The following is a 6000-nucleotide window of genomic DNA, read 5'->3' as shown; positions in this document are numbered from 1 at the left end:
GACCCCCCCTGACACATGGTCTGCAGGCAGAGGATCAGATCTCTTGACATGTCTCAGAGCATTAATGCCTCAGGCGACTCGGGCTCTCACAGCAGGTCACTGCTACCATCTGCAGCCTCCTAGTAGGCCTTGCCAGTGGCCGACAGGGTGCCTGTCATTGGAGGGCCACCGCTTACCATGCACACCCACGCCACCTCCCACAGCTCCCCCCCCCCCCCCCCCCACCCCCCCCACCGCCACCACCCCACCCCAGGCCTCTCTCACCAATTTGTGTGCTCTCCTCCATCTCCTCTTGTAAGGAGAGAATGCAAAGAGGTGTGAGTGCTGGTAATGGCTTATGTGGAGGAGAGAAGCAGATCATTTGTGGGTGACTGTGAGACAGGTGTGAGAGGGTAATGGGCTGAGGGTGGCTGTATTAGCTGTTTGGATGAGGATGTGAGGTTTTTGGAGAGAGAGAAATAATTGAAGGTGCATTGATTTATGCAAGAGAATGCTGGTCAAGCCAGAATGTAGTACTTGGCACCCAAACGTGTTATGGCTCTCACATTTCCTGCCCTCCCGATATCCTGGATCCTCTCGATGCGCTGTCACCAGGCTGGAGGGACCACACTCCTGCTGTTGATTTTCTTGGCCACTTCCATCCATGACGGCTTGGTCGGAGATGTTGTCCTTTCCTCCAGGCCTTGGCAAAACTACCTCACTGCAGCCCTTCAGATCCCACAGAAGGACCTCCAGGTAAGAGTGGGAGACCCAGGGAGCATCCTTCCCAGTCTTCTTTCTTTTCCTGCGGGTGCTGCAGCCTGAAAAATACAAATGCTAGCCAGTCTTTGTATGCTGTGGTCCCTTTAATTAGAAACCTTTCCATTGACAGAATGGATGCACCATTCTTCCCACTCTCCCTAGTTGCTCAGGCAGCCCAGAAACAGGATACTTATTAGCCTGCTCTGATAAGGGGTAATTTTACCAACCCCATAGACCATAAAACGTAGGAGCGTAGGTAGGCCATTTGGCCCATCGAGTCTGCTCCGCCATTCAATGAGATCAGTGCTGATCTGATAATCCTCAATTCCATTTTCCTGCCTTTTCCCCATGACTCTTGATTCCCTTACTGATTAAAAATCTGTCCATCTCAGCCTTGAATATACTTAACGACTCAGCTTCCACTGCCCTCTGCAGTAAAGAATTCCACAGATTCACTATGCTCTGAGGGATGGAATTCCTCCACATCTCTGTCTTAAATGGGCGACCCCTTAGTTTGAGATTTTGCCCTCTGGTCCTAGACTCTCCCACAAGGGGAAACAATCTCTCAGCATTTACCCTGTCAGGCCCCCTAAGAATCTTATATGTTTCAATAAGGTCGCTTCTCATTCTTCTAAACTCCAATGAGCATAAGCTCAACCTACTCAATCTCTCCTCACAAGAAAATCTCTCCATACCCAGGATCAATTTAATGAACCTTCTCTGGACTGCCTCCAATCACCATATCTTTCCTTAGATAAGGGGACCAAAACTGTTCACAGTATTCTAGGTGTGGCCTCACTAGTGCCTTGTATAGTTTTATACTCCATTCCCTTTGAAATAAAGGCCAACATTCCATTTGCCTTCCCTATTACCTGCTGAACTTGTATGCTAGCTTTTGGGATTCATGCATGAGGACCCCCAAATCCCTCTGTGCTGCAGTTTTCTGTAGTATTTCTCCATTTAAATAATATTCACCTCCTCTATTCTTCCTGCCAAAGTGCATAACCTCACATTTTCCCACATTATATTCCACCTGCCAAATTTTTGCCCACTCACTTACCTGTCTCTATCCCTCTGTAGAGTCTTAGTGTCATCCTCACCACTTGCCTTTCTCACCTATTTTTGTGTCATCCACAAACTTGGCGATAGTACATTCACTTTCCTCATCTAAGTCATTAATATATATTGTAAATAATTGTGGCCCCAGCACTGATCCCTGTAGCACTCCACTAATTACAGCTTGCCATCCTGAAAATGCCCCCCTTATCCCAACTCTCTGTCTTCTATTAGTTAGCCAATTCTTTATTCATGCTAATATACTACCCCTAACACCATGGGCTCTTACCTTATTAAGTAGCCTTATGTGCGGTACCTTATTGAACACCTTTTGGAAATCCAACTTTGCAAGCAAATTACAGAGCGGTCCAAACATTATAGAGTAGTTAAAATCCTTAAAAGACTTTAATTATCCAAATATAGACTGGGATAGTAGTAGTGTAAAGGGTAGAGAGGGGCAAGAATTCCTAGAATGTGTTCAGGAAATTTTGCTACAGCAGTATGTTTCCAGTCCAATGATAAAGGAGGCACTGCTAGAATTGGCTCTTGGGAATGAGGTTGGCCAAGTGGGTCAGTTGTCAGTAGGAGAGCATTTAGGGGACGATGATCATTGTATTATTAGGTTTAGGCAGGCTATGGAAAAGGACAAAGAACAATCTAGAGTAAAAATAATTAACTGGGGGAAACCCAAGTTCAATGGGGTAAGAACGGATCTGGGCGGAATAAATGAGTGAAAAGTTGGCAGGAGAAATGGTAGTCGAACAGTGGTCTTCTAAAGAAGAGATAGTTCAAGCACAGTCAAGATATATTCCCTCGAAAAGGAAAGGTAGGGTAAACAAGTGCAGAGCTCCCTGAATGATAAAAGAGATAGAAATTAAGATAAGGAATAAAAAGTATGCTTATGACAGATATCAAATAGAAAATACAACTGAGAACCAGGTTGAACATAGAAGGTTCAGAGGTAAGGTGAAAAAGCAAACAGGAGAAGCAAAAGAGGAAGTGTGAAAAGAAATTGGCAGCCAGCATAAAAGGGAATCCCAAAGGCTTTTATAGACATATAAATAGTAAAAGGAGGAGTAGGATCGGGATTTACACATGGAGGCTGAAGGCATAGCTGGGGTATTAAATGAATACTTTACCAAGGAAGAAGATGCTACTCAGGCCCTGGTGAAAGATGAGGTAATTCAGGCACTAGGATGGTTTAAAATTGATAAGGAGGAGGAATTGGATAGGCTGTCTCTACTTAAAATTGATAAGGCACCAAGATCAGATGAGATGCATCCAAGGACACTGAGGAAAGTAAGAGTGAAAATTGCAGAGGCCATACTTTTTCAGTCTTCCTTAGACTCAGGGAGTGGTGCCAGATGACGGGAGAATTGTAATTGTTACACCCTTGTACAAGAAAAGGATGTAAAGAAAGCCCAGCAACTACAGGCCAGTCAGTTTAATTTCAGTGGTGGGGAAATTTTTAGAAGCAATGATTAGGGACAAAATAGTCACATTGACAAATATAGGTTTCAGTAGGAGTGACTACCGCACGGTCGTTGTGGAGATGAAGTCCGGCCTTCACATTGAGGATACCCTCCATCGTGTTGTGCGGCCGTGCTAAATGGCATAAATTTCAAACAGGTCTAGCAATTCAAGACAGGGCATCCATGAGGCACTGCGGGCCATCAGCAGCAGCAGAACTGTACTCGAACACAATCTGTAACCTCATGGCCCAGCACATCCCCCACTCTACCATTACCATCAAGCCAGTGGATCAACGCTGGTTCAATGAAGAGTGCAGGAGGGCATGCCTGGAGCAGCACCAGGCATACCTAAAAATGAGGTGTCAACCTGGTGAAGCTACAACACAGGACTAATTGCATGCCAAACAGCATAAGCAGAAAATGATAGACAGAGCTGAGCAATCCCACAACCAACGGATCAAATTTAAGCTCTGCAGCCCTGCCACATCCAGTTGTGAATGATGGTGGACAATTAAAAAACTCACTGGAGGAAGAGGCTCCACAAATATCCTCATACTCAATGATGGAGGGGCCCAGCACATAAGTGCAAAAGATAAGGCTGAAACATTTGCTACAATCTTCATCCAGAAGTGCCGAGTGGATGATCCATCCCAGCCTCCTTTGGAAGTCCCCAGCATCACAGATGCCAGTCTTCAGCCAATTTGATTCACTCCATGTGTTATGAAGAAATGGCTGAAGATGCTGGATACTGCAAAGGCTATGGGCCCTGACAATATTCCGGCAATAGTACTGAAGACTTGTGCTCCAGAACTTGCCGTGCCCCTAGCCAAGCTGTTCCAGTACAGCTACAAACGCAGCATCTACCTGGCTATGTAAAAAATTGCCCAGGTATGTCCTGTACACAAAAAGCAGGACAAATCCAACCGGGCTAATTGCCGCCCCACCAGTCTACTCTCAATCATCAGTAAAGTAATGGAAGGGGTCATCAACAGTGCTTTCAAGCGGCACTTGCTTAGTAATAACCTGCTCACTGATGCCCAGTTTGGGTTTTGCCAGGGCCACTCAGCTCCTGACTTCATTACAACCTTGGTTCAAACATGGACAAAAGAGCTGAATTCCTGAGGTGAGGTGAGAGTGACTGCCTTTGACATCAAGGCAGCATTTGACCGAGTGTGGCATCGAGGAGCCCTAGCAAAACTGGAGTCAATGGGAATCAGGGGGAAAAATCTCCGCTGCTTAGAGCCATACCTAGCACAAAGGAAGATGGTTGTGGTTGTTGGAGGCAGTCATCTCAGCTCCAGAACATCACTGCAGGAGTTCCTCAGGGTAGTATCCTTGGCCCAACCATCTTCAGTTGCTTCATCAATGACCTTCCTTCCAAAATAAGGTCCGAAGTGGGGATGTTCGCTGATGACTGCACAATGTTCAGCACCATTCGTGACTCCTCAGATACTGAAGCAGTCCATGTCCAAATGCAGCAAGTGTATCATCTACAAGATGCACTGCAAGAATTCACCAAGGCTCCTTTGAGAGCACCTTCCAAACCAATGACCACTCCAATGCCGACGGACAAGGGCAGTAGATAGATGGGAACACCGGCACCTGGAAGTTCCCATTGAAGTGTCTCACCATTCTGACTTGGAACTACATCGCCGTTCCTTCACTGTCATTAGGTCAAAATCCTGGAACTCCCTCCCTAACAGCACTGTGGGTGTACCTACACCACATGGACTGAAGCAGTTCAAAACGGCAGTTCACCACCACCTTCTCAAGGGCAACTAGGTATGGGCAATAAAAGCTGGCCCAGCCAATGAAGCCCACATCCTGTGAATGAATTTTTTAAAAGTTAATTAAGGAAATCCAGCATAGATTTATTATGGGAAATTCGTGTTTAACTAACTTGCTTGAGTTTTTTTGAAGAGGTAACAGAGAGGATTGTTGAAGGCAACTGTTGATGTGTACATGGACTTTCAAAAAGAATTTGATACAGTGCCACACACAACCTTGTGAACAAAGTTATTGCTCATGGAATAAACGGGACAGGAGCAACGTGGATACCAAATTGGCTGAGCGACAAGAAGCACTGAGTGATGGTGAATGGGTATTTTTTGGGCTGGAGGAAGGTTTGTAGTGGAGTTCCCCAGGGGTCAGTGTTGGAACCCTTGCTTTTCCTGATATATATAACTGACCTAGACGTTGGTGTACTGGTCACAATTTCAAAATTTGCAGATGATAGGAAACTTGGAAGCATTGTGAACTGTGAAGAGGATAGTGTAGAACTTCAGACAAACTTCGACCAGTTGGTGGAATGGGTGGACAGGTGACAGATGAAGTTCATTGCGGAGAAATATGTGTCACTGCCTACTAATTGGCTATTTTCTGTAAAATTAAGCCAGCAGGCACAATACTGAAGCGTGCAGGGTCAGGGCCAGAAACAGACCCAGGGATGACTTATGGATGTATGTGGGAAAATTCAGCCCATAAAGAGCAACCACAAAGTCAACAGTTGGAGGAATTGGGTTCCCAACTTGAAAATGGACCCGCCTTTGTGCCCAGGACAAAGTCAGTAAGATTCAGTTGCAGATGAAATTCAATGCAAAGAAGTGAGAAGTTGGTAGGTAGAACATGGAGGGACAATATAGGATAAAGGGTACAATTCTAAAGGAGGTGCAGGAGCAGAGGGACCTGTGCATAAGCCATTGAAGTTGGCAGGACAGATTGAGAGAGCAGT

This window comes from Cetorhinus maximus, chromosome 1, assembly GCF_964194155.1.
Source record: "Cetorhinus maximus chromosome 1, sCetMax3.hap1.1, whole genome shotgun sequence".
Lineage (NCBI taxonomy): Eukaryota > Metazoa > Chordata > Chondrichthyes > Lamniformes > Cetorhinidae > Cetorhinus > Cetorhinus maximus.
This window is presented reverse-complemented; position numbering follows the sequence as displayed.